The 10,358-nt window shown below is 49.6% G+C and overlaps 2 non-coding genes and 1 pseudogene across 2 annotated transcripts; all 3 read left to right on the forward strand.

Moving 5' to 3' along the window:
- The first annotated feature begins 1,649 nt into the window (after window positions 1-1,649).
- On the forward strand, window positions 1,650-1,768 carry LOC149247124 (5S ribosomal RNA). Its single transcript, XR_016267385.1, has one exon. It is a non-coding gene; the product is annotated as a 5S ribosomal RNA (ribosomal RNA).
- Window positions 1,769-2,474: 706 nt separating this feature from the next.
- On the forward strand, window positions 2,475-2,592 carry LOC149247125 (5S ribosomal RNA; annotated as a pseudogene).
- Window positions 2,593-3,284: 692 nt separating this feature from the next.
- On the forward strand, window positions 3,285-3,403 carry LOC149247126 (5S ribosomal RNA). Its single transcript, XR_016267473.1, has one exon. It is a non-coding gene; the product is annotated as a 5S ribosomal RNA (ribosomal RNA).
- The last annotated feature ends 6,955 nt before the right edge of the window (window positions 3,404-10,358 follow it).

Here is a 10,358-nt window from a genome sequence, read left to right on the forward strand (position 1 = left end):
GAGGTTGTGATCCGAATCAGATCCATAAACAACTGTCAAAGAACTGTGACTAAATCAAGTCGAAAAAATCTCGAATAAAATCCAAAACAGTAATCGAAAACACCCTGAACCAGTGGCCATGGCAGCCAACGTGGAACGACGAGGACCCCGGTCAAAGCGCGCTGACCGAGGCCCATGGAGACTGTGCAGGAGGTCGATGTAGTCCCTGGGAACCCCGAAATGGGAAAAGGTGTTGATTTTCGATGTGCGATTAGCGCCTAGCGCTAATCACGCATCGCTGGGCAAACAGGGCTGAAATGGAGGAGCCTTAAGCCCTTGGTCACGTTGGGAGCCAGAGGACCGTGGGCAGAGAAACGAAAAGCACCAATGTACAAAGGTGGGACCCACAACCTAGATACCAACGATTTTGATCGGGGCGCCCTTGAACGGTAAGAGGTTTTGGAGGAGAGCGGATCGATCCCACTCAGCGATCGACCCGTGGAAGTGGAGGAGAGAGAAAAGCCACCGTGATTGCGCGTTATCGGTCAAGCAAGTCAACCACACTTGACTTGTGTATGATGTTGGATTTGGAGGAGCCCAGATCAGACAACTGAGATTGCGCCCGATAGACAGAAGCGGAATCGACAGGGAATTAAGCCGCGATTTAAGGGGATTTGGAATCCGTTGACCGCCACGGTGGAGGAAGAACGTATCCACAACATAACTGAAGAAACGAATCGACGAATAGGCTGGCGCTATTCTGATGGAGACACGTGGCTACTTCCCGAGCGTTCATGCTGACGCCGAACAGGGAACTCCAAGCACACAGGTGGAAGGAGAATCGACATAGGCAGGAGAGGAACTAAACAGGCATGGAGATCGAATGGCTAAAGCCATGAACAGAGACAGTTGAATTGAGAAAGAGAGAAGAGTCTAAGGGACCAAGAGAGACAGTGGACAGTAAATCCTGAGAGGAGGACTGAGCACAGAGAGCAGTAAATTCAAGCAGAGGAGATGGAGGGCCGAGCTGACCACAGGCAGCATCGAGCACCAGAGAGCTTGAAGATTCAAGCCTTCCCATAGAGGAATCTGTCTGGATTGAGCATCACAATTGGCTCTTTCCACTGTAGACTGAGGGTCACAGAGCTGGTAGGAAGAACAAGAGTCTTCGAGTGGCTTGGGGAATCCAAGAACCACCCTGCCAAGCAAAATATGCTTCAAGAGAACTCATATTGAGTCCCTGTATTGTAATTTCTCTGCTAAAAGACACATTAAAAACAAGGCCACCACTGAAGTTGGACCGGAGATGTAGCCCTGGAGAATAGGGTGAACTCCTTATTAAGAATTGCTTGTGTCTTTGTGTTGCTTACTGTATTTCTCTGCTGTCTTTCCATTTATTTTCTGTGTATTAGCAATCTGATCGATCCGTTGTTTCAATAACATAGAACACACACACCAGCACATGGGTGTGTAATACCTTTTGTTTAATAAATCTTCAGCTGAGGTCACTCATAGGGTGATTATCAGATCATCCCTACAGGGCGGGAGGCGTTGCCAAAGTCGGGGAAGAGGGCGAGCTCCTGCGCCGAGCCGCTTCGGATCGAGGGCCACGGATGGGCCCCATGGCTCGGCGGTCTCCCTTGAAGAGGGGGAGGGGGCGAGATCTTTGCGGGTGCGATCATACCAGCGTTAATGCACCGGATCCCATCAGAACTCCGCAGTTAAGCGCGCTTGGGCTAGAGTAGTACTGGGATGGGTGACCTCCCGGGAAGTCCTAGTGTTGCACCCTCCCCCCTTTTTGTGCAGCTTGGCAGAGCCAGTGGAAGTGATCCTCGCGGGTGCGATCGCGTTGGCGTTAATGCGGAAATCCGCGGATAGGTGCGCTTGGCGGAAAATTGGATTGTGTTGCGCGTTTATTTCGTTTTTGCGGCGTGGGGCTACTTGTATATCGATTTATAATGGGATCCCGCGAACGAAGAGGTCGCTGGAGCATTAGGGGGGCAGGGGGGAGCGTAGCTGAGGGAAACGGCGACTCGCTCGAGACTGCTCCAAGGGAAGTTCGAGAACGGGGCACCGATTTATCATCCCGGTCGGAAGTCGCGAGCGGGATCACAGCGCAACGGAGGCGACGCATTGCGGCAGTGGGCGATGAATCTAGGACCGTTCGCATCGCTGTAGCAAATATGAAACGAGAGAGTATGCGAGAGATTTAAATCGTGCAAACTTCTGTAGCAGTTCGAGTTTTGGAAGAACCGCGGATCGTTCGCGGAAAGGCCGCGCGAGCTCCACGCAGCGTCGCCGGTGGTCGCGGAACTTACGCCTTTTCCTTCTCTCTCTCTCTCTCCATTTTCGCCCGTCCGGTTCGTCCGCTGGCTCCCCGCGGGGCGGGAGGCGCCGCCGAGTCGGGGAAGAGGGCGAGCTCCTGTGTCGCGCTGCTTCGGATGGGCCTCATGGCTCTGCGGTCTCCCTTGAGGGGGAGGGGGTGAGATCTTTGTGGGTGTGATCATACCAACGTCAATGCATGGGTCCCATCAGAACTCCGTAGTTAAGCACGCTTGGGATAGAGTAGTACTGGGATGGGTGACCTCCCGGGAAGTCCTAGTGTTGCACCCTCCCCCCTTTTTGTGCACCTTGGTGGAGCCAGTGGAAGTGATCCTTGCGGGCGCGATCACGCCGGCGTTCATGCAGAACTCCACAGATAGGTGCACTTGGCGGCAAATTGGATTATGTTGGGCGTTTATGTCATTTTTACGGCGTGGGGCTACTTGTATATCGATTTATAATGGAACCCCGCGAACGAAGAGATCGCTGGAGCATTAAGGGGGGGGGCCTAACTGAGGGAAACGGTGACGCACTTAAGGTTGCTCCAGGGGAGATTCGAGAGCGTGGCTCCTATTTATCATCCTAGTTGGGAGTGGTGAAAGGGATTACAATGCAACGAAGGTAACGCATTGTGGCAGTGGGCGATGAATCTAGGACCGTTCGCATCGCCGCAGCGAATATGACACGAGGAGAGTGGGTAGGAGGTTTAAATCATGCACACTTTTGTAGGAGTTAGAGCTTTGGAAGAACCGTGGATCATTCACGAAAAGACAGCGTGATCTCCACGCGGCGTCGTCGGCGGTCGCGGAACTTATGCCTTTTTCTTCTCTCTCTCTCTCCCCCCCGGTTCGCCGACTCCCTGTGGGGCGGGAGGCGCCGCCGAGTCGGGGAAGAGGGCGAGCCCCTGCGCCGAACCGCTTCGGATCGAGGGCCCCGTGGCTCGGCGGTGTCCGTTGAAGAGGGGGAGGGGGCGAGATCTTTGTGGGTGCGATCATACCAGCATTAATACATCGGATCCCATTAGAACTCTGTAGTTAAGCGTGCTTGGGCTAGAGTAGTACTAGGATGGGTGACCTCTTGGGAAGTCCTAGTGTTGCACCCTCCCCCCTTTTTGTGCGGCTCGGCGAAGCCAGTGGAAGTGATCCTCACGGGCGCGATCGCGCCGGAGTTCATGCACAACTCCGCGGATAGGCGCGCTTGGTGGCAAATTGGATTGTGTTGCGCGTTTATGTCGTTTTTGCGGCGTGGGGCTACTTATATATCGATTTATAATGGAATCTCGCGAACGAAGAGATCGCTGGAGCATTAAGGGGGGGGGCCTAACTGAGGGAAACAATAACGCGCTTAAGGTTGTTGCAGGGGAAATTCGAGAGCGTGGCTCCGATTTATCATCCTAGTCGGGAGTCGCGAGCGAGATTACATTGCAACGAAGGCGACGCATTCTAGTAGTCGGCGATGAATCTAGGACCATTTGCATCACTGTAGCAAATATGACTCAAGGAGAGGAGGTGAGAGATTTAAATCGTGCACACTTTTGTAGGAGTTTTAGCTTTGGAAGAACCATGGATCATTCACGGAAAGGCCGCGTGAGCTCTACGCAGCATCGTCGGTTGTCACGGAACTTACGCCTCTTTCTTCTCTCTCTCTTCCCCCCTGGTTCACCAACTCCCCTTGTGGCGGGAGGCAACGCCAAAGTCTGGGAAGAGGGTGAGCTCCTGCGCTGCACCGCTTCGGATCGAGGGCCACGAATGGGCCTTGTGGCTCGGCGGTCTCCCTTGAAGAGGGGGATGGGGCAAGATCTTTGTGGGTGTGATCATACCAGCGTTAACGCACTAGATCCCATCAGAACTCCGTAGTTAAGCACGCTTGGGATAGAGTAGTACTGGGATGGGTGATGTAACGCCCACGAGCTGCAGAGCTGAACGTACGAGGCTATATGCAAAATTGGCTAAGTGTGGAGGAGGAACGTAGGTTTATAAGGTTAGGCGGTCCCGAGTGGGGGTGTCCAACATATGGGCCGACGTGTTAAAATTTCCAAACAGTGGGCTGAATGGAGGTCGCCTGGGCAAGCCGACGTGAGGCAACCATGGCGATGAAAGATATAAATAGGATGGAAGTGGAGGTCATTCAAGGCATCAAGTAGAAACACAGAAGTTCAGAGCATTCAAGGAAGGACGAAGGGAAGAAGTGCGAGCTGGTTTGAAATCCGGGCGAAGGTGCAGGCAGATGAGTGCAGGGCCGAAGCACCCGAGCCGAAACATGTCATTCGAAGGCGTTCGTGCAGGAGGTTGTTCGAGGGCGTTCATTCAGAAATTCGAGGGCGTCGTGCAGGAAATTTGTTCGAGGGCATCATTCAGAAAGTCGTTCAAAGGCATTTGGGAAAGGTCGTTTGAGGTCGTTCGAGGGCGTTTTTGCAGAGTCGTTGAAGGGTGTTCGGGCAGGACTGTTCGAGGTCGTTCAAGGGCGCCGTAGGGCGTCCGGGAAAATGACACGAGTTTGTGAACGGTGGTTCAGGCGAAGTCTTGAACGGGCGTGCACGGTGAATGATTCGCCAATGAAGACTTGGCGAGTTGGGCGTACGGGAAGATTGACTGCCGTACGGAAAGTCCTTGGTTTTCATATGATCACCAAGGTGTATATCCAGTGTTACAGGTTATTTGGTAAACCTTTCGCCTAGTTTCTCCAGAGTAGTCACTTTCGTTACTTTTCAGACTCCTTAAAAGAAAATGTCCATCTGAGCACTTGTCCTTTCAGGGTCATTAAATTTTCGAAGGCGACTAGAGTCATCTTGTAATCCTTTTCTCGACTCTCTAAATATGAAAAGGTCAAGTTATGTTCCTGTGTCTTAAAATTTATTTGGCCACGTTCACACTTGCCCTGTTAGATCTTGTTGCGTTTTAGTTTGCATACGGTTGTCTTCCTTACTCGATTAGTTTTCCCTAGGGTTTTTGAGTTAAATCATCCTGGCGGAATCACCGATCCCATCTCCCGTTCCAATTTACCAAGGATCTCCATCTTCTGTCGCTCCTGAGGTACCGGTTGTTAGTGATACTCTTCCTGTCATTCCGAGTATCCAACCTTTTAACTCTCACGCTCCGGAAGACAAGTCTTACAATATTCATTGAAACCCCATCTAGGAGCCTTTTGAAGAAGACTTTCCCATTACTCCACTTGGTGTTTTGGTCCCAATGTATTCCTTTGACATGGATGTAACGAACCCCGTCACGAGTGAACAGACCTTTATGGCAAGTGGCGAAATACCTATACCTATAGAAACTTCACCCTTCCGTGTCACCCCTCTTGGTATCACATTGCCTCTACGTTATAATGCTCTGGCTGATATCATAGGTTCTAGGTCTCCCCTTACGAGTTCCATGTGGTCTTGTACTATCACTCCGACTTCGGAACCTTTTACTCCCCAGATTCACAATGTAACTGTCACATTTGTTCCGACTATTCCCATTGTTTGTGTGGCTTCCTCAGCCCCCATTGTTAGTTCCGTCACTGCATCTTCAGTTGTGACCACTGTTGTCGGACCTTCAGCTGGTCCTCCAAATAGTGGCCCGTTGGCATCCACATCTGGGGTTGTTAACCTTAGTGCCCCACCTTCTTCTGGTTCCATTCCAGCAGGGGGGGCATATGATCAATATTTCCAAGCTCTTCAAAATCCGGATCCACAAAATTCGTTTCATTATTATGATTCTCGAGGAGCCCATATTTACCACCCTGGACCCATAGCATCTCAACCTGCGGTTGAGGTTTCGGTTCCGTTATCTGTTGCTTGGGGTACCACCACTTATCATGGTGGCCAAGCACAATCTTCAAATTTTCAAGGTCCACCCTATCAAGGTCAACCGTCTTACGGGCAGCCGTCTTACGGGCAGCCGTCTTACGGACAACCGTATTACGGGAAACCTTATCCAGGGCAACCTGTCGGCCCACAAGGACAACCCATCCAGGGACAACCTTCGGCCTTTAGTGGTTCCTCTTTCACATACTTTGGGCAACCTTCTGGCAACCCAGGACAACCTTACATCCAACAAGGCCAACCTGGTACCCAGCAAGGTCACCCTTCTGGACAAGTTGGTCAGCCTCAAATTCAACAAGGCCAACCAATTGTTCAGCCTACTCAACCATCTGGTCAGTCTGGACAACCTTCGGTTGCGCAAGGTCAACCCAATACCCAGCAAGTTCAAACTTCTGGGCAAATGGGTCAACCTCAACCTCAACCGGGCCAACCTTCTAGCCAGATGGCTCAGCCTCAGTTTTCCCAAGGACATCCATCTGGGCCTGCTCAACCGGGCACTCAAATGCTCGTTGCTTCTCAAGCTCCACCTAGTTTTTAGCCCCAGTCTGGGCTCCAGACCCAATCCGGTCTCCAAACTCAGGTTGGATCCCAAACCCAACCTACTTATCAAACGCAGCCTGGTCCCCAGGCTTAGTTTGGAGCCCAGCCGCCTTATGGTTTTCAGCAGTCCCAAGGGCAAACTCAATTTGCCCCATACCAAAATTTCAACAACCCTTATCATAATTTTCAACAACCATATGTTGCTCCTACAGGACAAGTTGGTAATCAGTGGAATGCTGGGGGTCAAATCTAGGGTCAACCTCTAGTTACAGTTGTTGTGGAGGTAAATCCCCTCTGCGGAAAGAGGCGATCCCTACTAGCCCAAATGGGGTCTAGCAACAATCAAACAATGCTAACACGCAGGTTCCTAATTGCAAATCAAAGACCGATGATGAGGGCCTACCTGGATTCCAACGCTAGTACTTGTAGAAGAGTCGTCGCTCCCGTTCCTTTGCTCCGGCTGGTCATAATCCCCACGATCCTCGTGAACGGACACCTGCACATGAAAAGAACGACACAAACACAAGCATAAAAGCCAATAGATGCAACTATATATCAGCCAGAAAGGATATAACTCAATCATCATTACAAAGACAATAAGAGTGGAACCATAATGATAGTCGTCTATTATTGATAAACAACAAAGAAGAATACAACCATAGTTCTGACGTCAAATCCTCCTTTGGCTAGGTGATCAGCAACACATGCCTTGCAAAGCTTGTTGGGAATGGGGAACAAGCCTCTCTCTCCTTGGTCACTTGGATAAGAATCTCCTCACTTAAGATTTAGCCTCATGGGAATGAATAAGGCTCCTTGTAGCATGAACTTGGCAATTCTCAGACTTTGAGACTTAGAATTTGGAACTTGGAGACTCTAACTTGTCAAAAGCAAAAGGACAAGCTTTTATAGATAGAGGAGAAGGAGTTAGGGCCATCCACAAGATTCATGGGATTGGCTTTATCACTAAGAAGCTTCCATGAGAGGTGGAGAACTACTTCCCTCCTATGGAGATTCAAAGCCAAACTGACCCAATTCAATATAGATTCAGTTCATGAGTGGGTTAGGAAGAACCTTCGTAAGTTTGTTTGTTAAAAACTTTACCCAACTTGGCTGGCGCGAGTGCGACTCTGAGACAGAGCGCTAGCTGACGCGTCCTCTTTGGAGGATTTCCCCCATTGGCGCGAGTGATACACAGTGGAACTGCGCCAATGGAAAAAGGGCTATTTTTATGGGTATTTTGCAGAAGGTGTCTTCATGGCCTATGAAGTACATACTCAAGGGGATACAATTCAAGTGTTTTTAGGTTATGTCACTTCTCATAGGTCTCGAAATAAGTCCTCTAATGTGCGGGAGAAGGGGTAACAGGGACAGTGACAAATTACTGTGTAACAACATTTATAACCCCTATGGACAAAATCCCTACGGACAAAACCCTTATGGGCCAAATCTGTCCGTACAAAATCAATTGGGGCAACCAGGAACTGGATCGAACTCTGGTGCTGCTTCTTACCTGCGGCCTCAGATGTCCTTTAACCCTCAATTACCCTTTTTGGCGACGTTGGAATTATCGGATGTGTCCAAACTAACAAATGATCCCATTCTTCATAATCCGTATTGGCCACCAGTTCCAACTAAAATCCCCGGTGATTGTCCCAAATTTGATGGTAAAGCTAGAGAATATCCCCAAGCTCATGTCATGACTTATCACCTATGGTGTTCATCAAATTCATGGCTTAATGATTCAATCCGGCTCCACCTTTTTCAATGGACTCTCACTGGATCTGCCGCAAAATGGTATATTGAGCTAGCTCATGGATCTTTTTAGGACATTAACTCGCTGGCTATGGCATTTTAAACTCATTTTCAGTTGCCTATTTGATATGAAAAGGGCACACATCTCCTGACATCCTTAAAGCAGAACACGACCACGCATATCTCCGATCATATCCATGAATGGAGGAGACGTTGCTGTTTGATTAAGTTCTGGATTCCGGATTAGCTTCTGACTGATTGGTTCACAACCTCATTCGTCAGTCCGATAGCCTGAGACATTGCTATGGGGGCGTGTGTAACTAAAGATCAAGCTATCACACGTGCTCAGTATGTCGACTTGGTTTACTCCCAGTTCGGTACGCTATACGATTATTTTCTTGATGCTCCATGACCTGGAACTTCTAAAGCCCCGTCAACACCATCTGTTGATGGTGTCATCGGCTCTGTTAATGCATCCTCTAAAAAATTTTCCGCGAACCCTGGGAAGCAAAAGTCTAACACTCCAAATGAAAATGCTTCTCAGGTCGTATCCAATTTTGGTAACACTTTCGTGGTTAACGTCGTTTAGTCCACCGCGGCGGAGAAAACTTCGAAAGGAAAGAAGAAGGAAAAAGGAAAGAATAAAGCCGATCAATCGAAGCAAGATTCCCCTAAACCTCCAATCGAGGAAGGTGCCAAGCGCAATCCTAAGTATCCTTGTCTTATTTGCGATGAGGATCACTATACTAAAGACTGCCCAAGGCGGTCTGAAGTTAGTAATTTGTTAAAAGGTGCCCCTGGGACTCCTGCCGTGCTCAAAGAACCTTTTCCCTCGCAGCAGACTCAAATGGTGGTTGATCCATCTCAATCCTCTTCTCCCTTCGGTTCTCAAGTATTTATGGCTGGGACAATTCCCATCCACATCAGTACTTGGTCAAAAGAGTATCCTTCGCCTGCCGGGAAGGAAACTGAGGTCCCCTCTAGTGCTCCTTCGTCCAGTTCTGGTCTGCTCCATATCGAGCGACCTAGTACTGAGTCAGTCATCCGACCTCCTCCTAAAGGGGTGCTCTGGAAGTCTTCTTACAACCCTAATGCTCGTGCTGCACAACACTATAGCATCATTGAGGACTTAGCCCAGGCTCTTTCAGCTATGTCCGCATTAGAGGTCCTCTAGATCTGCCCCTCTCAGAGGACGTCGTTGCTATCGGCGATCGGTGATGTTGACCCGGTTGACTCGGATTTGATCACTTTTGACCTAGACAATCATGTATCGAGACTGCCTCACCAAATTTCCTTCCTTATTCAAGTCATCATCAATTCTAAAACTATTCACCGCATTGTCATTGATGAAGGCACTTCTACTTGCATTATGTCTATTGCTTGTTGGAAGGCTATCGATTCTCTGACTCTGAGTCAGTCTCCCAATACCTTGGAAGCCTTCGATGGGAGAGATTCCCGTCCTTATGGTATACTCCCGCATCTGCCTATTACCCTGGAAGGGAAGACGGTCGAAGTGGAGGTCGAAGTTGTCGATGCCAATTTAACTTACAACCTCCTTTTAGGACGAAGCTGGACATATGCCATGCGAGCCGTGGCTTCATCTCTATTTCGTGTCCTTCGTTTTCCCCATCAAGGGAAGATTGTCACGGTAGACCAGTTGTCCTTCTTCACCTCTTCCTCTTCCGATGGCAACGTGCCTTTCGTGGAGCATACCTCCGTTCCATATGAGAGTGTGGGTGCTGGACTTTTTAAAGATCCTGCCCTTATGGGTGTTTTTTCACTCCCACCTCCCAACATCGCTCCCGTTCATATGATTTCTGTTCGTTCTGATCCTTGGGTTCTTCCTCCTGTTGATCAGATAGAATCCTGGGGCGATGTGATGCCGTTGAGTCCTGCCGAGCTCAACTATGTCGAAATTGTTTCTGTATCAACTTCATCTCCTGAACCTGCTCCTTCA

This window comes from Pinus tabuliformis, chromosome 7 (assembly GCF_031772625.1).
Source record: "Pinus tabuliformis cultivar Carrire ecotype Pingquan chromosome 7, CPIR1, whole genome shotgun sequence".
Taxonomy (NCBI): domain Eukaryota; kingdom Viridiplantae; phylum Streptophyta; class Pinopsida; order Pinales; family Pinaceae; genus Pinus; species Pinus tabuliformis.